The sequence below is a fragment of the Haematobia irritans genome, chromosome 3 (genome assembly GCF_050003625.1).
Source record: "Haematobia irritans isolate KBUSLIRL chromosome 3, ASM5000362v1, whole genome shotgun sequence".
In the NCBI taxonomy this organism is placed as follows: Eukaryota; Metazoa; Arthropoda; class Insecta; order Diptera; family Muscidae; genus Haematobia; species Haematobia irritans.
The window spans coordinates 113,425,839-113,449,815 of record NC_134399.1 but is presented as its reverse complement, the minus strand read 5'-3'; positions in this window follow the sequence as shown (position 1 = coordinate 113,449,815).

Genomic DNA, 23,977 nt, shown 5'->3' with positions numbered 1-23,977 from the left:
TTTCAATTTTTTTAGGTTTTGGGTGGATTTTTCAATTTTTTGGGGGTGGTCACGAATTAAAGTCCTTTTCGCTCTAGGACGCATATTTAAGGAGATATGGGCAAAAGAAGTTTTTCATATAAAAATTTCAATTTTTTTAGGTTTTGGGTGGATTTTTCAATTTTTTGGGGGTGGTCACGAATTAAAGTCCTTTTCGCTATAAGACGCATATTTAAGGAGATATGGGCAAAAGAAGGTTTTCATATAAAAATTTCAATTTTTTTAGGTTTTGGGTGGATTTTACAATTCAATTTTGGGGGTGGTCACGAATTAAAGTCCTTTTCGCTCTAGGACGCATATTTAAGGAGATATGGGCAAAAGAAGTTTTTCATATAAAAATTTCAATTTTTTTAGGTTTTGGGTGGATTTTTCAATTTTTTGGGGGTGGTCACGAATTAAAGTCCTTTTCGCTCTAGGACGCATATTTAAGGAGATATGGGCAAAAGAAGTTTTTCATATAAAAATTTCAATTTTTTTAGGTTTTGGGTGGATTTTTCAATGTTTTGGGGGTGGTCACGAATTATAGTCCTTTTCGCTCTAGGACGCTTAGTTTAGGAGATATGGGCAAAAGAAGTTTTTCATATAAAAATTTCAATTTTTTTAGGTTTTGGGTGGATTTTTCAATTTTTTGGGGGTGGTCACGAATTAAAGTCCTTTTCGCTCTAGGACGCATATTTAAGGAGATATGGGCAAAAGAAGTTTTTCATATAAAAATTTCAATTTTTTTAGGTTTTGGGTGGATTTTTCAATTTTTTGGGGGTGGTCACGAATTATAGTCCTTTTCGCTCTAGGACGCATATTTAAGGAGATATGGGCAAAAGAAGTTTTTCATATAAAAATTTCAATTTTTTTAGGTTTTGGGTGGATTTTTCAATTTTTTGGGGGTGGTCACGAATTAAAGTCCTTTTCGCTCTAGGACGCATATTTAAGGAGATATGGGCAAAAGAAGTTTTTCATATAAAAATTTCAATTTTTTTAGGTTTTGGGTGGATTTTTCAATTTTTTGGGGGTGGTCACGAATTAAAGTCCTTTTCGCTATAAGACGCATATTTAAGGAGATATGGGCAAAAGAAGGTTTTCATATAAAAATTTCAATTTTTTTAGGTTTTGGGTGGATTTTTCAATTTTTTGGGGGTGGTCACGAATTAAAGTCCTTTTCGCTCTAGGACGCTTAGTTTAGGAGATATGGGCAAAAGAAGTTTTTCATATAAAAATTTCAATTTTTTTAGGTTTTGGGTGGATTTTTCAATTTTTTGGGGGTGGTCACGAATTAAAGTCCTTTTCGCTCTAGGACGCATATTTAAGGAGATATGGGCAAAAGAAGTTTTTCATATAAAAATTTCAATTTTTTTAGGTTTTGGGTGGATTTTTCAATTTTTTGGGGGTGGTCACGAATTAAAGTCCTTTTCGCTCTAGGACGCATATTTAAGGAGATATGGGCAAAAGAAGTTTTTCATATAAAAATTTCAATTTTTTTAGGTTTTGGGTGGATTTTTCAATTTTTTGGGGGTGGTCACGAATTAAAGTCCTTTTCGCTCTAGGACGTATATTTAAGGAGATATGGGCAAAAGAAGTTTTTCGTATAAAAATTTAAATTTTTTTAGGTTTTGGGTGGATTTTTCAATTTTTTGGGGGTGGTCACGAATTAAAGTCCTTTTCGCTCTAGGACGCATATTTAAGGAGATATGGGCAAAAGAAGTTTTTCATATAAAAATTTCAATTTTTTTAGGTTTTGGGTGGATTTTTCAATTTTTTGGGGGTGGTCACGAATTAAAGTCCTTTTCGCTCTAGGACGCATATTTAAGGAGATATGGGCAAAAGAAGTTTTTCATATAAAAATTTCAATTTTTTTAGGTTTTGGGTGGATTTTTCAATTTTTTGGGGGTGGTCACGAATTAAAGTCCTTTTCGCTCTAGGACGCATATTTAAGGAGATATGGGCAAAAGAAGTTTTTCATATAAAAATTTCAATTTTTTTTGGGTTTGGGTGGATTTTTCAATTTTTTGGGGGTGGTCACGAATTAAAGTCCTTTTCGCTCTAGGACGCTTAGTTTAGGAGATATGGGCAAAAGAAGTTTTTCATATAAAAATTTCAATTTTTTTAGGTTTTGGGTGGATTTTTCAATTTTTTGGGGGTGGTCACGAATTAAAGTCCTTTTCGCTCTAGGACGCATATTTAAGGAGATATGGGCAAAAGAAGTTTTTCATATAAAAATTTCAATTTTTTTAGGTTTTGGGTGGATTTTTCAATTTTTTGGGGTGGTCACGAATTAAAGTCCTTTTCGCTCTAGGACGCATATTTAAGGAGATATGGGCAAAAGAAGTTTTTCATATAAAAATTTCAATTTTTTTTAGGTTTTGGGTGGATTTTTCAATTTTTTGGGGGTGGTCACGAATTAAAGTCCTTTTCGCTATAAGACGCATATTTAAGGAGATATGGGCAAAAGAAGGTTTTCATATAAAAATTTCAATTTTTTTAGGTTTTGGGTGGATTTTTCAATTTTTTGGGGGTGGTCACGAATTAAAGTCCTTTTCGCTATAGGACGCATATTTAAGGAGATATGGGCAAAAGAAGTTTTTCATATAAAAATTTCAATTTTTTTAGGTTTTGGGTGGATTTTTCAATTTTTTGGGGGTGGTCACGAATTAAAGTCCTTTTCGCTCTAGGACGCTTAGTTTAGGAGATATGGGCAAAAGAAGTTTTTCATATAAAAATTTCAATTTTTTTAGGTTTTGGGTGGATTTTACAATTCAATTTTGGGGGTGGTCACGAATTAAAGTCCTTTTCGCTCTAGGACGCATATTTAAGGAGATATGGGCAAAAGAAGTTTTTCATATAAAAATTTCAATTTTTTTAGGTTTTGGGTGGATTTTTCAATTTTTTGGGGGTGGTCACGAATTAAAGTCCTTTTCGCTCTAGGACGCATATTTAAGGAGATATGGGCAAAAGAAGTTTTTCATATAAAAATTTCAATTTTTTTAGGTTTTGGGTGGATTTTTCAATTTTTTGGGGGTGGTCACGAATTATAGTCCTTTTCGCTCTAGGACGCTTAGTTTAGGAGATATGGGCAAAAGAAGTTTTTCATATAAAAATTTCAATTTTTTTAGGTTTTGGGTGGATTTTTCAATTTTTTGGGGGTGGTCACGAATTAAAGTCCTTTTCGCTCTAGGACGCATATTTAAGGAGATATGGGCAAAAGAAGTTTTTCATATAAAAATTTCAATTTTTTTAGGTTTTGGGTGGATTTTTCAATTTTTTGGGGGTGGTCACGAATTAAAGTCCTTTTCGCTCTAGGACGCATATTTAAGGAGATATGGGCAAAAGAAGTTTTTCATATAAAAATTTCAATTTTTTTAGGTTTTGGGTGGATTTTTCAATTTTTTGGGGGTGGTCACGAATTAAAGTCCTTTTCGCTCTAGGACGCTTAGTTTAGGAGATATGGGCAAAAGAAGTTTTTCATATAAAAATTTCATTTTTTTTTAGGTTTTGGGTGGATTTTTCAATTGTTTGAGGGTGGTCACGAATTAAAGTCCTTTTCGCTCTAGGACGCTTAGTTTAGGAGATATGGGCAAAAGAATTTTTTCATATAAAAATTTCAATTTTTTTAGGTTTTGGGTGGATTTTTCAATTTTTTGGGGGTGGTCACGAATTAAAGTCCTTTTCGCTCTAGGACGCATATTTAAGGAGATATGGGCAAAAGAAGTTTTTCATATAAAAATTTCAATTTTTTTAGGTTTTGGGTGGATTTTTCAATTTTTTGGGGGTGGTCACGAATTAAAGTCCTTTTCGCTCTAGGACGCATATTTAAGGAGATATGGGCAAAAGAAGTTTTTCATATAAAAATTTCAATTTTTTTAGGTTTTGGGTGGATTTTTCAATTTTTTGGGGGTGGTCACGAATTAAAGTCCTTTTCGCTCTAGGACGCTTAGTTTAGGAGATATGGGCAAAAGAAGTTTTTCATATAAAAATTTCAATTTTTTTAGGTTTTGGGTGGATTTTTCAATTTTTTGGGGGTGGTCACGAATTAAAGTCCTTTTCGCTCTAGGACGCATATTTAAGGAGATATGGGCAAAAGAAGTTTTTCATATAAAAATTTAAATTTTTTTAGTTTATTTTTTTTTTTTTTTAGGTTTTGGGTGGATTTTTCAATTTTTTGGGGGTGGTCACGAATTAAAGTCCTTTTCGCTCTAGGACGCATATTTAAGGAGATATGGGCAAAAGAAGTTTTTCATATAAAAATTTCAATTTTTTTAGGTTTTGGGTGGATTTTTCAATTTTTTGGGGGTGGTCACGAATTATAGTCCTTTTCGCTCTAGGACGCTTAGTTTAGGAGATATGGGCAAAAGAAGTTTTTCATATAAAAATTTCAATTTTTTTAGGTTTTGGGTGGATTTTTCAATTTTTTGGGGGTGGTCACGAATTAAAGTCCTTTTCGCTCTAGGACGCATATTTAAGGAGATATGGGCAAAAGAAGTTTTTCATATAAAAATTTCAATTTTTTTAGGTTTTGGGTGGATTTTTCAATTTTTTGGGGTGGTCACGAATTATAGTCCTTTTCGCTCTAGGACGCTTAGTTTAGGAGATATGGGCAAAAGAAGTTTTTCATATAAAAATTTCAATTTTTTTAGGTTTTGGGTGGATTTTTCAATTTTTTGGGGTGGTCACGAATTAAAGTCCTTTTCGCTCTAGGACGCATATTTAAGGAGATATGGGCAAAAGAAGTTTTTCATATAAAAATTTCATTTTTTTTAGGTTTTGGGTGGATTTTTCAATTTTTTGGGGGTGGTCACGAATTAAAGTCCTTTTCGCTATAAGACGCATATTTAAGGAGATATGGGCAAAAGAAGGTTTTCATATAAAAATTTCAATTTTTTTAGGTTTTGGGTGGATTTTTCAATTTTTTGGGGGTGGTCACGAATTAAAGTCCTTTTCGCTCTAGGACGCTTAGTTTAGGAGATATGGGCAAAAGAAGTTTTTCATATAAAAATTTCAATTTTTTTAGGTTTTGGGTGGATTTTTCAATTTTTTGGGGGTGGTCACGAATTAAAGTCCTTTTCGCTCTAGGACGCATATTTAAGGAGATATGGGCAAAAGAAGTTTTTCATATAAAAATTTCAATTTTTTTAGGTTTTGGGTGGATTTTTCAATTTTTTGGGGGTGGTCACGAATTAAAGTCCTTTTCGCTCTAGGACGCATATTTAAGGAGATATGGGCAAAAGAAGTTTTTCATATAAAAATTTCAATTTTTTTAGGTTTTGGGTGGATTTTTCAATTTTTTGGGGGTGGTCACGAATTAAAGTCCTTTTCGCTCTAGGACGTATATTTAAGGAGATATGGGCAAAAGAAGTTTTTCGTATAAAAATTTAAATTTTTTTAGGTTTTGGGTGGATTTTTCAATTTTTTGGGGGTGGTCACGAATTAAAGTCCTTTTCGCTCTAGGACGCATATTTAAGGAGATATAGGCAAAATAAGTTTGTCATATAAAAATTTCAATTTTTTTAGGTTTTGGGTGGATTTTTCAATTTTTTGGGGTGGTCACGAATTATAGTCCTTTTCGCTCTAGGACGCTTAGTTTAGGAGATATGTGCAAAAGAAGTTTTTCATATAAAAATTTCAATTTTTTTAGGTTTTGGGTGGATTTTTCAATTCAATTTTGGGGGTGGTCACGAATTAAAGTCCTTTTCGCTCTAGGACGCATATTTAAGGAGATATGGGCAAAAGAAGTTTTTCATATAAAAATTTCAATTTTTTTAGGTTTTGGGTGGATTTTTCAATTTTTTGGGGGTGGTCACGAATTAAAGTCCTTTTCGCTCTAGGACGCATATTTAAGGAGATATGGGCAAAAGAAGTTTTTCATATAAAAATTTCAATTTTTTTAGGTTTTGGGTGGATTTTTCAATTTTTTGGGGGTGGTCACGAATTATAGTCCTTTTCGCTCTAGGACGCTTAGTTTAGGAGATATGGGCAAAAGAAGTTTTTCATATAAAAATTTCATTTTTTTTAGGTTTTGGGTGGATTTTGCAATTTTTTGGGGGTGGTCACGAATTAAAGTCCTTTTCGCTCTAGGACGCATATTTAAGGAGATATGGGCAAAAGAAGTTTTTCATATAAAAATTTCAATTTTTTTAGGTTTTGGGTGGATTTTTCAATTTTTTGGGGGTGGTCACGAATTAAAGTCCTTTTCGCTCTAGGACGCATATTTAAGGAGATATGGGCAAAAGAAGTTTTTCATATAAAAATTTCAATTTTTTTAGGTTTTGGGTGGATTTTTCAATTTTTTGGGGTGGTCACGAATTAAGTCCTTTTCGCTCTAGGACGCATATTTAAGGAGATATGGGCAAAAGAAGTTTTTCATATAAAAATTTCAATTTTTTTAGGTTTTGGGTGGATTTTTCAATTGTTTGAGGGTGGTCACGAATTAAAGTCCTTTTCGCTCTAGGACGCATATTTAAGGAGATATGGGCAAAAGAAGTTTTTCATATAAAAATTTCAATTTTTTTAGGTTTTGGGTGGATTTTTCAATTTTTTGGGGGTGGTCACGAATTAAAGTCCTTTTCGCTCTAGGACGTATATTTAAGGAGATATGGGCAAAAGAAGTTTTTCGTATAAAAATTTAAATTTTTTTAGGTTTTGGGTGGATTTTTCAATTTTTTGGGGGTGGTCACGAATTAAAGTCCTTTTCGCTCTAGGACGCATATTTAAGGAGATATGGGCAAAAGAAGTTTTTCATATAAAAATTTCAATTTTTTTAGGTTTTGGGTGGATTTTTCAATTTTTTGGGGTGGTCACGAATTATAGTCCTTTTCGCTCTAGGACGCTTAGTTTAGGAGATATGGGCAAAAGAAGTTTTTCATATAAAAATTTCAATTTTTTTAGGTTTTGGGTGGATTTTTCAATTCAATTTTGGGGGTGGTCACGAATTAAAGTCCTTTTCGCTCTAGGACGCATATTTAAGGAGATATGGGCAAAAGAAGTTTTTCATATAAAAATTTCAATTTTTTTAGGTTTTGGGTGGATTTTTCAATTTTTTGGGGGTGGTCACGAATTAAAGTCCTTTTCGCTCTAGGACGCATATTTAAGGAGATATGGGCAAAAGAAGTTTTTCATATAAAAATTTCAATTTTTTTAGGTTTTGGGTGGTGGTCACGAATTAAAGTCCTTTTCGCTCTAGGACGCATATTTAAGGAGATATGGGCAAAAGAAGTTTTTCATATAAAAATTTCAATTTTTTTAGGTTTTGGGAGGATTTTTCAATTTTTTGGGGGTGGTCACGAATTAAAGTCCTTTTCGCTCTAGGACGCTTAGTTTAGGAGATATGGGCAAAAGAAGTTTTTCATATAAAAATTTCAATTTTTTAGGTTTTGGGTGGATTTTTCAATTTTTTGGGGGTGGTCACGAATTAAAGTCCTTTTCGCTCTAAGACGCATATTTAAGGAGATATGGGCAAAAGAAGTTTTTCATATAAAAATTTCAATTTTTTTAGGTTTTGGGTGGATTTTTCAATTTTTTGGGGTGGTCACGAATTAAAGTCCTTTTCGCTCTAGGACGCATATTTAAGGAGATATGGGCAAAAGAAGTTTTTCATATAAAAATTTCAATTTTTTTAGGTTTTGGGTGGATTTTTCAATTGTTTGAGGGTGGTCACGAATTAAAGTCCTTTTCGCTCTAGTACGCTTAGTTTAGGAGATATGGGCAAAAGAAGTTTTTCATATAAAAATTTCAATTTTTTTAGGTTTTGGGTGGATTTTTCAATTTTTTGGGGGTGCTCACGAATTATAGTCCTGTTCGCTCTAGGACGCTTAGTTTAGGAGATATGGGCAAAAGAAGTTTTTCATATAAAAATTTCAAATTTTTTAGGTTTTGGGTGGATTTTTCAATTTTTTCGGGGGTGGTCACGAATTAAAGTCCTTTTCGCTCTAGGACGCATATTTAAGGAGATATGGGCAAAAGAAGTTTTTCATATAAAAATTTCAATTTTTTTAGGTTTTGGGTGGATCTTTCAATTTTTTGGGGGTGGTCACGAATTAAAGTCCTTTTCGCTCTAGGACGCATATTTAAGAAGATATGGGCAAAAGAAGTTTTTCATATAAAAATTTCAATTTTTTTAGGTTTTGGGTGGATTTTTCAATTTTTTGGGGTGGTCACGAATTATAGTCCTTTTCGCTCTAGGACGCTTAGTTTAGGAGATATGGGCAAAAGAAGTTTTTCATATAAAAATTTCAATTTTTTTAGGTTTTGGGTGGATTTTCAATTTTTTGGGGTGGTCACGAATTAAAGTCCTTTTCGCTCTAGGACGCATATTTAAGGAGATATGGGCAAAAGAAGTTTTTCATATAAAAATTTAAATTTTTTTAGGTTTTGGGTGGATTTTTCAATTTTTTGGGGGTGGTCACGAATTAAAGTCCTTTTCGCTATAAGACGCATATTTAAGGAGATATGGGCAAAAGAAGGTTTTCATATAAAAATATCAATTTTTTTAGGTTTTGGGTAGATTTTTCAATTTTTTGGGGGTGGTCACGAATTAAAGTCCTTTTCGCTCTAGGACGCATATTTAAGGAGATATGGGCAAAAGAAGTTTTTCATATAAAAATTTAAATTTTTTTAGGTTTTGGGTGGATTTTTCAATTTTTTGGGGGTGGTCACGAATTAAAGTCTTTTTCGCTCTAGGACGCTTAGTTTAGGAGATATGGGCAACAGAAGTTTTTCATATAAAAATTTCAATTTTTTTAGGTTTTGGGTGGATTTTTCAATTGTTTGAGGGTGGTCACGAATTAAAGTCCTTTTCGCTCTAGGACGCATATTTAAGGAGATATGGGCAAAAGAAGTTTTTCATATAAAAATTTCAATTTTTTTAGGTTTTGGGTGGATTTTTCAATTTTTTGGGGGTGGTCACGAATTAAAGTCCTTTTCGCTCTAGGACGCATATTTAAGGAGATATGGGCAAAAGAAGTTTTTCATATAAAAATTTCAATTTTTTTAGGTTTTGGGTGGATTTTTCAATTTTTTGGGGTGGTCACGAATTAAAGTCCTTTTCGCTCTAGGACGCATATTTAAGGAGATATGGGCAAAAGAAGTTTTTCATATAAAAATTTAAATTTTTTTAGGTTTTGGGTGGATTTTTCAATTTTTTGGGGGTGGTCACGAATTAAAGTCCTTTTCGCTATAAGACGCATATTTAAGGAGATATGGGCAAAAGAAGGTTTTCATATAAAAATTTCAATTTTTTTAGGTTTTGGGTAGATTTTTCAATTTTTTGGGGGTGGTCACGAATTAAAGTCCTTTTCGCTCTAGGACGCATATTTAAGGAGATATGGGCAAAAGAAGTTTTTCATATAAAAATTTCAATTTTTTTAGGTTTTGGGTGGATTTTTCAATTTTTTGGGGGTGGTCACGAATTAAAGTCTTTTTCGCTCTAGGACGCTTAGTTTAGGAGATATGGGCAAAAGAAGTTTTTCATATAAAAATTTCAATTTTTTTAGGTTTTGGGTGGATTTTTCAATTGTTTGAGGGTGGTCACGAATTAAAGTCCTTTTCGCTCTAGGACGCATATTTAAGGAGATATGGGCAAAAGAAGTTTTTCATATAAAAATTTCAATTTTTTTAGGTTTTGGGTGGATTTTTCAATTTTTTGGGGGTGGTCTCGAATTAAAGTCCTTTTCGCTCTAGGACGCATATTTAAGGAGATATGGGCAAAAGAAGTTTTTCATATAAAAATTTCAATTTTTTTAGGTTTTGGGTGGATTTTTCAATTTTTTGGGGTGGTCACGAATTATAGTCCTTTTCGCTCTAGGACGCTTAGTTTAGGAGATATGGGCAAAAGAAGTTTTTCATATAAAAATTTCAATTTTTTTAGGTTTTGGGTGGATTTTTCAATTCAATTTTGGGGGTGGTCACGAATTAAAGTCCTTTTCGCTCTAGGACGCATATTTAAGGAGATATGGGCAAAAGAAGTGTTTCATATAAAAATTTCAATTTTTTTAGGTTTTGGGTGGATTTTTCAATTTTTTGGGGGTGGTCACGAATTAAAGTCCTTTTCGCTCTAGGACGCATATTTAAGGAGATATGGGCAAAAGAAGTTTTTCATATAAAAATTTCAATTTTTTTTAGGTTTTGGGTGGATTTTTCAATTTTTTGGGGGTGGTCACGAATTATAGTCCTTTTCGCTCTAGGACGCTTAGTTTAGGAGATATGGGCAAAAGAAGTTTTTCATATAAAAATTTCAATTTTTTTAGGTTTTGGGTGGATTTTTCAATTTTTTGGGGGTGGTCACGAATTAAAGTCCTTTTCGCTCTAGGACGCATATTTAAGGAGATATGGGCAAAAGAAGTTTTTCATATAAAAATTTCAATTTTTTTAGGTTTTGGGTGGATTTTTCAATTTTTTGGGGGTGGTCACGAATTAAAGTCCTTTTCGCTCTAGGACGCATATTTAACGAGATATGGGCACAAGAAGTTTTTCATATAAAAATTTCAATTTTTTTAGGTTTTGGGTGGATTTTTCAATTTTTTGGGGGTGGTCACGAATTAAAGTCCTTTTCGCTCTAGGACGCATATTTAAGGAGATATGGGCAAAAGAAGTTTTTCATATAAAAATTTCAATTTTTTTAGGTTTTGGGTGGATTTTTCAATTTTTTGGGGGTGGTCACGAATTAAAGTCCTTTTCGCTCTACGACGCATATTTAAGGAGATATGGGCAAAAGAAGTTTTTCATATAAAAATTTCAATTTTTTTAGGTTTTGGGTGGATTTTTCAATTTTTTGGGGGTGGTCACGAATTAAAGTCCTTTTCGCTCTAGGACGCATATTTAAGGAGATATGGGCAAAAGAAGTTTTTCATATAAAAATTTCAATTTTTTTAGGTTTTGGGTGGATTTTTCAATTTTTTGGGGGTGGTCACGAATTAAAGTCCTTTTCGCTCTAGGACGCTTAGTTTAGGAGATATGGGCAAAAGAAGTTTTTCATATAAAAATTTCAATTTTTTTAGGTTTTGGGTGGATTTTTCAATTTTTTGGGGGTGGTCACGAATTAAAGTCCTTTTCGCTCTAGGACGCATATTTAAGGAGATATGGGCAAAAGAAGTTTTTCATATAAAAATTTCAATTTTTTTAGGTTTTGGGTGGATTTTTCAATTTTTTGGGGTGGTCACGAATTAAAGTCCTTTTCGCTCTAGGACGTATATTTAAGGAGATATGGGCAAAAGAAGTTTTTCATATAAAAATTTCAATTTTTTAGGTTTTGGGTGGATTTTTCAATTTTTTGGGGGTGGTCACGAATTAAAGTCCTTTTCGCTCTAGGACGCTTAGTTTAGGAGATATGGGAAAAAGAAGTTTTTCATATAAAAATTTCAATTTTTTTAGGTTTTGGGTGGATTTTTCAATTGTTTGAGGGTGGTCACGAATTAAAGTCCTTTTCGCTCTAGGACGCATATTTAAGGAGATATGGGCAAAAGAAGTTTTTCATATAAAAATTTCAATTTTTTTAGGTTTTGGGTGGATTTTTCAATTTTTTGGGGGTGGTCACGAATTAAAGTCCTTTTCGCTCTAGGACGTATATTTAAGGAGATATGGGCAAAAGAAGTTTTTCATATAAAAATTTCAATTTTTTTAGGTTTTGGGTGGATTTTTCAATTTTTTGGGGGTGGTCACGAATTAAAGTCCTTTTCGCTATAAGACGCATATTTAAGGAGATATGGGCAAAAGAAGGTTTTCATATAAAAATTTCAATTTTTTTAGGTTTTGGGTGGATTTTTCAATTTTTTGGGGGTGGTCACGAATTAAAGTCCTTTTCGCTCTAGGACGCATATTTAAGGAGATATGGGCAAAAGAAGTTTTTCATATAAAAATTTCAATTTTTTTAGGTTTTGGGTGGATTTTTCAATTTTTTGGGGGTGGTCACGAATTAAAGTCCTTTTCGCTCTAGGACGCTTAGTTTAGGAGATATGGGCAAAAGAAGTTTTTCATATAAAAATTTCAATTTTTTTAGGTTTTGGGTGGATTTTTCAATTGTTTGAGGGTGGTCACGAATTAAAGTCCTTTTCGCTCTAGGACGCATATTTAAGGAGATATGGGCAAAAGAAGTTTTTCATATAAAAATTTCAATTTTTTTAGGTTTTGGGTGGATTTTTAAATTTTTTGGGGATGGTCACGAATTAAAGTCCTTTTCGCTCTAGGACGTATATTTAACGAGATATGGGCAAAAGAAGTTTTTCGTATAAAAATTTAAATTTTTTTAGGTTTTGGGTGGATTTTTCAATTTTTTGGGGGTGGTCACGAATTAAAGTCCTTTTCGCTCTAGGACGCATATTTAAGGAGATATGGGCAAAAGAAGTTTTTCATATAAAAATTTCAATTTTTTTAGGTTTTGGGTGGATTTTTCAATTTTTTGGGGTGGTCACGAATTATAGTCCTTTTCGCTCTAGGACGCTTAGTTTAGGAGATATGGGCAAAAGAAGTTTTTCATATAAAAATTTCAATTTTTTTAGGTTTTGGGTGGATTTTTCAATTTTTTGGGGGTGGTCACGAATTAAAGTCCTTTTCGCTCTACGACGCATATTTAAGGAGATATGGGCAAAAGAAGTTTTTCATATAAAAATTTCAATTTTTTTAGGTTTTGGGTGGATTTTTCAATTTTTTGGGGGTGGTCACGAATTAAAGTCCTTTTCGCTCTAGGACGCATATTTAAGGAGATATGGGCAAAAGAAGTTTTTCATATAAAAATTTCAATTTTTTTAGGTTTTGGGTGGATTTTTCAATTTTTTGGGGGTGGTCACGAATTATAGTCCTTTTCGCTCTAGGACGCTTAGTTTAGGAGATATGGGCAAAAGAAGTTTTTCATATAAAAATTTCAATTTTTTTAGGTTTTGGGTGAATTTTTCAATTTTTTGGGGGTGGTCACGAATTAAAGTCCTTTTCGCTCTAGGACGCATATTTAAGGAGATATTGGCAAAAGAAGTTTTTCATATAAAAATTTAAATTTTTTTAGGTTTTGGGTGGATTTTTCAATTTTTTGGGGGTGGTCACGAATTAAAGTCCTTTTCGCTCTACGACGCATATTTAAGGAGATATGGGCAAAAGAAGTTTTTCATATAAAAATTTCAATTTTTTTAGGTTTTGGGTGGATTTTTCAATTTTTTGGGGGTGGTCACGAATTAAAGTCCTTTTCGCTCTAGGACGCATATTTAAGGAGATATGGGCAAAAGAAGTTTTTCATATAAAAATTTCAATTTTTTTAGGTTTTGGGTGGATTTTTCAATTTTTTGGGGGTGGTCACGAATTAAAGTCCTTTTCGCTCTAGGACGCTTAGTTTAGGAGATATGGGCAAAAGAAGTTTTTCAAATAAAAATTTCAATTTTTTTAGGTTTTGGGTGGATTTTTCAATTTTTTGGGGGTGGTCACGAATTAAAGTCCTTTTCGCTCTAGGACGCATATTTAAGGAGATATGGGCAAAAGAAGTTTTTCATATAAAAATTTCAATTTTTTTAGGTTTTGGGTGGATTTTTCAATTTTTTGGGGTGGTCACGAATTAAAGTCCTTTTCGCTCTAGGACGCATATTTAAGGAGATATGGGCAAAAGAAGTTTTTCATATAAAAATTTCAATTTTTTTTAGGTTTTGGGTGGATTTTTCAATTGTTTGAGGGTGGTCACGAATTAAAGTCCTTTTCGCTCTAGGACGCTTAGTTTAGGAGATATGGGCAAAAGAAGTTTTTCATATAAAAATTTCAATTTTTTTAGGTTTTGGGTGGATTTTTCAATTTTTTGGGGGTGGTCACGAATTAAAGTCCTTTTCGTTCTAGGACGCATATTTAAGGAGATATGGGCAAAAGAAGGTTTTCATATAAAAATTTCAATTTTTTTAGGTTTTGGGTGGATTTTTCAATTTTTTGGGGGTGGTCACGAATTAAAGTCCTTTTCGCTATAAGACGCATATTTAAGGAGATATGGGCAAAAGAAGGTTTTCATATAAAAATTTCAATTTTTTTAGGTTTTGGGTGGTTTTTTCAATTTTTTGGGGGTGGTCACGAATTAAAGTCTTTTTCGCTCTAGGACGCATATTTAAGGAGATATGGGCAAAAGAAGTTTTTCATATAAAAATTTCAATTTTTTTAGGTTTTGGGTGGATTTTTCAATTTTTTGGGGGTGGTCACGAATTAAAGTCCTTTTCGCTCTAGGACGCTTAGTTTAGGAGATATGGGCAAAAGAAGTTTTTCATATAAAAATTTCAATTTTTTTAGGTTTTGGGTGGATTTTTCAATTGTTTGAGGGTGGTCACGAATTAAAGTCCTTTTCGCTCTAGGACGCATATTTAAGGAGATATGGGCAAAAGAAGTTTTTCATATAAAAATTTCAATTTTTTTAGGTTTTGGGTGGATTTTTCAATTTTTTGGGGATGGTCACGAATTAAAGTCCTTTTCGCTCTAGGACGTATATTTAACGAGATATGGGCAAAAGAAGTTTTTCGTATAAAAATTTAAATTTTTTTAGGTTTTGGGTGGATTTTTCAATTTTTTGGGGGTGGTCACGAATTAAAGTCCTTTTCGCTCTAGGACGCATATTTAAGGAGATATGGGCAAAAGAAGTTTTTCATATAAAAATTTCAATTTTTTTAGGTTTTGGGTGGATTTTTCAATTTTTTGGGGTGGTCACGAATTATAGTCCTTTTCGCTCTAGGACGCTTAGTTTAGGAGATATGGGCAAAAGAAGTTTTTCATATAAAAATTTCAATTTTTTTAGGTTTTGGGTGGATTTTTCAATTTTTTGGGGGTGGTCACGAATTAAAGTCCTTTTCGCTCTAGGACGCATATTTAAGGAGATATGGGCAAAAGAAGTTTTTCATATAAAAATTTCAATTTTTTTAGGTTTTGGGTGGATTTTTCAATTTTTTGGGGTGGTCACGAATTAAAGTCCTTTTCGCTCTAGGACGCATATTTAAGGAGATATGGGCAAAAGAAGTTTTTCATATAAAAATTTCAATTTTTTTAGGTTTTGGGTGGATTTTTCAATTTTTTGGGGGTGGTCACGAATTAAAGTCCTTTTCGCTCTAGGACGCTTAGTTTAGGAGATATGGGCAAAAGAAGTTTTTCATATAAAAATTTCAATTTTTTTAGGTTTTGGGTGGATTTTTCAATTTTTTGGGGGTGGTCACGAATTAAAGTCCTTTTCGCTCTAGGACGCATATTTAAGGAGATATGGGCAAAAGAAGTTTTTCATATAAAAATTTCAATTTTTTTAGGTTTTGGGTGGATTTTTCAATTTTTTGGGGTGGTCACGAATTAAAGTCCTTTTCGCTCTAGGACGCATATTTAAGGAGATATGGGCAAAAGAAGTTTTTCATATAAAAATTTCAATTTTTTAGGTTTTGGGTGGATTTTTCAATTTTTTGGGGGTGGTCACGAATTAAAGTCCTTTTCGCTCTAGGACGCTTAGTTTAGGAGATATGGGCAAAAGAAGTTTTTCATATAAAAATTTCAATTTTTTTAGGTTTTGGGTGGATTTTTCAATTGTTTGAGGGTGGTCACGAATTAAAGTCCTTTTCGCTCTAGGACGCATATTTAAGGAGATATGGGCAAAAGAAGTTTTTCATATAAAAATTTCAATTTTTTTAGGTTTTGGGTGGATTTTTCAATTTTTTGGGGGTGGTCACGAATTAAAGTCCTTTTCGCTCTAGGACGTATATTTAAGGAGATATGGGCAAAAGAAGTTTTTCATATAAAAATTTCAATTTTTTTAGGTTTTGGTTGGATTTTTCAATTTTTTGGGGGTGGTCACGAATTAAAGTCCTTTTCGCTATAAGACGCATATTTAAGGAGATATGGGCAAAAGAAGGTTTTCATATAAAAATTTCAATTTTTTTAGGTTTTGAGTGGATTTTTCAATTTTTTGGGGGTGGTCACGAATTAAAGTCCTTTTCGCTCTAGGACGCATATTTAAGGAGATATGGGCAAAAGAAGTTTTTCATATAAAAATTTCAATTTTTTTAGGTTTTGGGTGGATTTTTCAATTTTTTGGGGGTGGTCACGAATTAAAGTCCTTTTCGCTCTAGGACGCATATTTAAGGAGATATGGGCAAAAGAAGTTTTTCATATAAAAATTTCAATTTTTTTAGGTTTTGGGTGGATTTTTCAATTGTTTGAGGGTGGTCACGAATTAAAGTCCTTTTCGCTCTAGGACGCATATTTAAGGAGATATGGGCAAAAGAAGTTTTTCATATAAAAATTTCAATTTTTTTAGGTTTTGGGTGGATTTTTCAATTTTTTGGGGATGGTCACGAATTAAAGTCCTTTTCGCTCTAGGACGTATATTTAACGAGATATGGGCAAAAGAAGTTTTTCGTATAAAAATTTAAATTTTTTTAGGTTTTGGGTGGATTTTTCAATTTTTTGGGGGTGGTCACGAATTAAAGTCCTTTTCGCTCTAGGACGCATATTTAAGGAGATATGGGCAAAAGAAGTTTTTCATATAAAAATTTCAATTTTTTTAGGTTTTGGGTGGATTTTTCAATTTTTTGGGGTGGTCACGAATTATAGTCCTTTTCGCTCTAGGACGCTTAGTTTAGGAGATATGGGCAAAAGAAGTTTTTCATATAAAAATTTCAATTTTTTTAGGTTTTGGGTGGATTTTTCAATTCAATTTTGGGGGTGGTCACGAATTAAAGTCCTTTTCGCTCTAGGACGCATATTTAAGGAGATATGGGCAAAAGAAGTTTTTCATATAAAAATTTCAATTTTTTTAGGTTTTGGGTGGATTTTTCAATTTTTTGGGGGTGGTCACGAATTAAAGTCCTTTTCGCTCTAGGACGCATATTTAAGGAGATATGGGCAAAAGAAGTTTTTCATATAAAAATTTCAATTTTTTTAGGTTTTGGGTGGATTTTTCAATTTTTTGGGGGTGGTCACGAATTAAAGTCCTTTTCGCTCTAGGACGCTTAGTTTAGGAGATATGGGCAAAAGAAGTTTTTCATATAAAAATTTCAATTTTTTTAGGTTTTGGGTGGATTTTTCAATTGTTTGAGGGTGGTCACGAATTAAAGTCCTTTTCGCTCTAGGACGCATATTTAAGGAGATATGGGCAAAAGAAGTTTTTCATATAAAAATTTCAATTTTTTTAGGTTTTGGGTGGATTTTTCAATTTTTTGGGGTGGTCACGAATTAAAGTCCTTTTCGCTCTAGGACGCATATTTAAGGAGATATGGGCAAAAGAAGTTTTTCATATAAAAATTTCAATTTTTTTTAGGTTTTGGGTGGATTTTTCAATTGTTTGAGGGTGGTCACGAATTAAAGTCCTTTTCGCTCTAGGACGCTTAGTTTAGGAGATATGGGCAAAAGAAGTTTTTCATATAAAAATTTCAATTTTTTTAGGTTTTGGGTGGATTTTTCAATTTTTTGGGGGTGGTCACGAATTAAAGTCCTTTTCGTTCTAGGACGCATATTTAAGGAGATATGGGCAAAAGAAGGTTTTCATATAAAAATTTCAATTTTTTTAGGTTTTGGGTGGATTTTTCAATTTTTTGGGGGTGGTCACGAATTAAAGTCCTTTTCGCTATAAGACGCATATTTAAGGAGATATGGGCAAAAGAAGGTTTTCATATAAAAATTTCAATTTTTTTAGGTTTTGGGTGGATTTTTCAATTTTTTGGGGGTGGTCACGAATTAAAGTCCTTTTCGCTCTAGGACGCATATTTAAGGAGATATGGGCAAAAGAAGTTTTTCATATAAAAATTTCAATTTTTTTAGGTTTTGGGTGGATTTTTCAATTTTTTGGGGGTGGTCACGAATTAAAGTCCTTTTCGCTCTAGGACGCTTAGTTTAGGAGATATGGGCAAAAGAAGTTTTTCATATAAAAATTTCAATTTTTTTAGGTTTTGGGTGGATTTTTCAATTGTTTGAGGGTGGTCACGAATTAAAGTCCTTTTCGCTCTAGGACGCATATTTAAGGAGATATGGGCAAAAGAAGTTTTTCATATAAAAATTTCAATTTTTTTAGGTTTTGGGTGGATTTTTCAATTTTTTGGGGATGGTCACGAATTAAAGTCCTTTTCGCTCTAGGACGTATATTTAACGAGATATGGGCAAAAGAAGTTTTTCGTATAAAAATTTAAATTTTTTTAGGTTTTGGGTGGATTTTTCAATTTTTTGGGGGTGGTCACGAATTAAAGTCCTTTTCGCTCTAGGACGCATATTTAAGGAGATATGGGCAAAAGAAGTTTTTCATATAAAAATTTCAATTTTTTTAGGTTTTGAGTGGATTTTTCAATTTTTTGGGGTGGTCACGAATTATAGTCCTTTTCGCTCTAGGACGCTTAGTTTAGGAGATATGGGCAAAAGAAGTTTTTCATATAAAAATTTCAATTTTTTTAGGTTTTGGGTGGATTTTTCAATTTTTTGGGGGTGGTCACGAATTAAAGTCCTTTTCGCTCTAGGACGCATATTTAAGGAGATATGGGCAAAAGAAGTTTTTCATATAAAAATTTCAATTTTTTTAGGTTTTGGGTGGATTTTTCAATTTTTTGGGGTGGTCACGAATTAAAGTCCTTTTCGCTCTAGGACGCATATTTAAGGAGATATGGGCAAAAGAAGTTTTTCATATAAAAATTTCAATTTTTTTAGGTTTTGGGTGGATTTTTCAATTTTTTGGGGGTGGTCACGAATTAAAGTCCTTTTCGCTCTAGGACGCTTAGTTTAGGAGATATGGGCAAAAGAAGTTTTTCATATAAAAATTTCAATTTTTTTAGGTTTTGGGTGGATTTTTCAATTTTTTGGGGGTGGTCACGAATTAAAGTCCTTTTCGCTCTAGGACGCATATTTAAGGAGATATGGGCAAAAGAAGTTTTTCATATAAAAATTTCAATTTTTTTAGGTTTTGGGTGGATTTTTCAATTTTTTGGGGTGGTCACGAATTAAAGTCCTTTTCGCTCTAGGACGCATATTTAAGGAGATATGGGCAAAAGAAGTTTTTCATATAAAAATTTCAATTTTTTAGGTTTTGGGTGGATTTTTCAATTTTTTGGGGGTGGTCACGAATTAAAGTCCTTTTCGCTCTAGGACGCTTAGTTTAGGAGATATGGGCAAAAGAAGTTTTTCATATAAAAATTTCATTTTTTTTAGGTTTTGGGTGGATTTTTCAATTGTTTGAGGGTGGTCACGAATTAAAGTCCTTTTCGCTCTAGGACGCATATTTAAGGAGATATGGGCAAAAGAAGTTTTTCATATAAAAATTTCAATTTTTTTAGGTTTTGGGTGGATTTTTCAATTTTTTGGGGGTGGTCACGAATTAAAGTCCTTTTCGCTCTAGGACGTATATTTAAGGAGATATGGGCAAAAGAAGTTTTTCATATAAAAATTTCAATTTTTTTAGGTTTTGGGTGGATTTTTCAATTTTTTGGGGGTGGTCACGAATTAAAGTCCTTTTCGCTATAAGACGCATATTTAAGGAGATATGGGCAAAAGAAGGTTTTCATATAAAAATTTCAATTTTTTTAGGTTTTGGGTGGATTTTTCAATTTTTTGGGGGTGGTCACGAATTAAAGTCCTTTTCGCTCTAGGACGCATATTTAAGGAGATATGGGCAAAAGAAGTTTTTCATATAAAAATTTCAATTTTTTTAGGTTTTGGGTGGATTTTTCAATTTTTTGGGGGTGGTCACGAATTAAAGTCCTTTTCGCTCTAGGACGCATATTTAAGGAGATATGGGCAAAAGAAGTTTTTCATATAAAAATTTCAATTTTTTTAGGTTTTGGGTGGATTTTTCAATTGTTTGAGGGTGGTCACGAATTAAAGTCCTTTTCGCTCTAGGACGCATATTTAAGGAGATATGGGCAAAAGAAGTTTTTCATATAAAAATTTCAATTTTTTTAGGTTTTGGGTGGATTTTTCAATTTTTTGGGGATGGTCACGAATTAAAGTCCTTTTCGCTCTAGGACGTATATTTAACGAGATATGGGCAAAAGAAGTTTTTCGTATAAAAATTTAAATTTTTTTAGGTTTTGGGTGGATTTTTCAATTTTTTGGGGGTGGTCACGAATTAAAGTCCTTTTCGCTCTAGGACGCATATTTAAGGAGATATGGGCAAAAGAAGTTTTTCATATAAAAATTTCAATTTTTTTAGGTTTTGGGTGGATTTTTCAATTTTTTGGGGTGGTCACGAATTATAGTCCTTTTCGCTCTAGGACGCTTAGTTTAGGAGATATGGGCAAAAGAAGTTTTTCATATAAAAATTTCAATTTTTTTAGGTTTTGGGTGGATTTTTCAATTCAATTTTGGGGGTGGTCACGAATTAAAGTCCTTTTCGCTCTAGGACGCATATTTAAGGAGATATGGGCAAAAGAAGTTTTTCATATAAAAATTTCAATTTTTTTAGGTTTTGGGTGGATTTTTCAATTTTTTGGGGGTGGTCACGAATTAAAGTCCTTTTCGCTCTAGGACGCATATTTAAGGAGATATGGGCAAAAGAAGTTTTTCATATAAAAATTTCAATTTTTTTAGGTTTTGGGTGGATTTTTCAATTTTTTGGGGGTGGTCACGAATTATAGTCCTTTTCGCTCTAGGACGCATATTTAAGGAGATATGGGCAAAAGAAGTTTTTCATATAAAAATTTCAATTTTTTTAGGTTTTGGGTGGATTTTTCAATTTTTTGGGGGTGGTCACGAATTAAAGTCCTTTTCGCTCTAGGACGCATATTTAAGGAGATATGGGCAAAAGAAGTTTTTCATATAAAAATTTAAATTTTTTTAGGTTTTGGGTGGATTTTTCAATTTTTTGGGGGTGGTCACGAATTAAAGTCCTTTTCGCTCTACGACGCATATTTAAGGAGATATGGACAAAAGAAGTTTTTCATATAAAAATTTCAATTTTTTTAGGTTTTGGGTGGATTTTTCAATTTTTTGGGGATGGTCACGAATTAAAGTCCTTTTCGCTCTAGGACGCATATTTAAGGAGATATGGGCAAAAGAAGTTTTTCATATAAAAATTTCAATTTTTTTAGGTTTTGGGTGGATTTTTCAATTTTTTGGGGGTGGTCACGAATTAAAGCCCTTTTCGCTCTAGGACGCTTAGTTTAGGAGATATGGGCAAAAGAAGTTTTTCATATAAAAATTTCAATTTTGTTAGGTTTTGGGTGGATTTTTCAATTTTTTGGGGGTGGTCACGAATTAAAGTCCTTTTCGCTCTAGGACGCATATTTAGATATGGGCAAAAGAAGTTTTTCATATAAAAATTTCAATTTTTTTAGGTTTTGGGTGGATTTTTCAATTTTTTGGGGTGGTCACGAATTAAAGTCCTTTTCGCTCTAGGACGCATATTTAAGGAGATATGGGCAAAAGAAGTTTTTCATATAAAAATTTCAATTTTTTTTAGGTTTTGGGTGGATTTTTCAATTGTTTGAGGGTGGTCACGAATTAAAGTCCTTTTCGCTCTAGGACGCTTAGTTTAGGAGATATGGGCAAAATAAGTTTTTCATATAAAAATTTCAATTTTTTTAGGTTTTGGGTGGATTTTTCAATTTTTTGGGGGTGGTCACGAATTAAAGTCCTTTTCGTTCTAGGACGCATATTTAAGGAGATATGGGCAAAAGAAGTTTTTCATATAAAAATTTCAATTTTTTTAGGTTTTGGGTGGATTTTTCAATTTTTTGGGGGTGGTCACGAATTAAAGTCCTTTTCGCTCTAGGACGCATATTTAAGGAGATATGGGCAAAAGAAGTTTTTCATATAAAAATTTCAATTTTTTTAGGTTTTGGGTGGATTTTTCAACTTTTTGGGGGTGGTCACGAATTAAAGTCCTTTTCGCTCTAGGACGCATATTTAGATATGGGCAAAAGAAGTTTTTCATATAAAAATTTCAATTTTTTTAGGTTTTGGGTGGATTTTTCAATTTTTTGGGGTGGTCACGAATTAAAGTCCTTTTCGCTCTAGGACGCATATTTAAGGAGATATGGGCAAAAGAAGTTTTTCATATAAAAATTTCAATTTTTTTTAGGTTTTGGGTGGATTTTTCAATTGTTTGAGGGTGGTCACGAATTAAAGTCCTTTTCGCTCTAGGACGCTTAGTTTAGGAGATATGGGCAAAAGAAGTTTTTCATATAAAAATTTCAATTTTTTTAGGTTTTGGGTGGATTTTTCAATTTTTTGGGGTGGTCACGAATTATAGTCCTTTTCGCTCTAGGACGCTTAGTTTAGGAGATATGGGCAAAAGAAGTTTTTCATATAAAAATTTCAATTTTTTTAGGTTTTGGGTGGATTTTTCAATTTTTTGGGGTGGTCACGAATTAAAGTCCTTTTCGCTCTAGGACGCATATTTAAGGAGATATGGGCAAAAGAAGTTTTTCATATAAAAATTTCAATTTTTTTAGGTTTTGGGTGGATTTTTCAATTTTTTGGGGGTGGTCACGAATTAAAGTCCTTTTCGCTATAAGACGCATATTTAAGGAGATATGGGCAAAAGAAGGTTTTCATATAAAAATTTCAATTTTTTTAGGTTTTGGGTGGATTTTTCAATTTTTTGGGGGTGGTCACGAATTAAAGTCCTTTTCGCTCTAGGACGCATATTTAAAGAGATATGGGCAAAAGAAGTTTTTCATATAAAAATTTCCAATTTTTTAGGTTTTGGGTGGATTTTTCAATTTTTTGGGGGTGGTCACGAATTAAAGTCCTTTTCGCTCTAGGACGCTTAGTTTAGGAGATATGGGCAAAAGAAGTTTTTCATATAAAAATTTCAATTTTTTTAGGTTTTGGGTGGATTTTTCAATTGTTTGAGGGTGGTCACGAATTAAAGTCCTTTTCGCTCTAGGACGCATATTTAAGGAGATATGGGCAAAAGAAGTTTTTCATATAAAAATTTCAATTTTTTTAGGTTTTGGGTGGATTTTTCAATTTTTTGGGGGTGGTCACGAATTAAAGTCCTTTTCGCTCTAGGACGTATATTTAAGGAGATATGGGCAAAAGAAGTTTTTCGTATAAAAATTTAAATTTTTTTAGGTTTTGGGTGGATTTTTCAATTTTTCGGGGGTGGTCACGAATTAAAGTCCTTTTCGCTCTAGGACGCATATTTAAGGAGATATGGGCAAAAGAAGTTTTTCATATAAAAATTTCAATTTTTTTAGGTTTTGGGTGGATTTTTCAATTTTTTGGGGTGGTCACGAATTATAGTCCTTTTCGCTCTAGGACGCTTAGTTTAGGAGATATGGGCAAAAGAAGTTTTTCATATAAAAATTTCAATTTTTTTAGGTTTTGGGTGGATTTTTCAATTCCATTTTGGGGGTGGTCACGAATTAAAGTCCTTTTCGCTCTAGGACGCATATTTAAGGAGATATGGGCAAAAGAAGTTTTTCATATAAAAATTTCAATTTTTTTAGGTTTTGGGTGGATTTTTCAATTTTTTGGGGGTGGTCACGAATTATAGTCCTTTTCGCTCTAGGACGCTTAGTTTAGGAGATATGGGCAAAAGAAGTTTTTCATATAAAAATTTCAATTTTTTTAGGTTTTGGGTGGATTTTCCAATTTTTTGGGGGTGGTCACGAATTAAAGTCCTTTTCGCTCTAGGACGCATATTTAAGGAGATATGGGCAAAAGAAGTTTTTCATATAAAAATTTCAATTTTTTTAGGTTTTGGGTGGATTTTTCAATTTTTTGGGGGTGGTCACGAATTAAAGTCCTTTTCGCTCTAGGACGCATATTTAAGGAGATATGGGCAAAAGAAGTTTTTCATATAAAAATTTCAATTTTTTTAGATTTTGGGTGAATTTTTCAATTTTTTGGGGGTGGTCACGAATTAAAGTCCTTTTCGCTCTAGGACGCATATTTAAGGAGATATGGGCAAAAGAAGTTTTTCATATAAAAATTTCAATTTTTTTAGGTTTTGGGTGGATTTTTCAATTTTTTGGGGGTGGTCACGAATTAAAGTCCTTTTCGCTCTAGGACGCATATTTAAGGAGATATGGGCAAAAGAAGT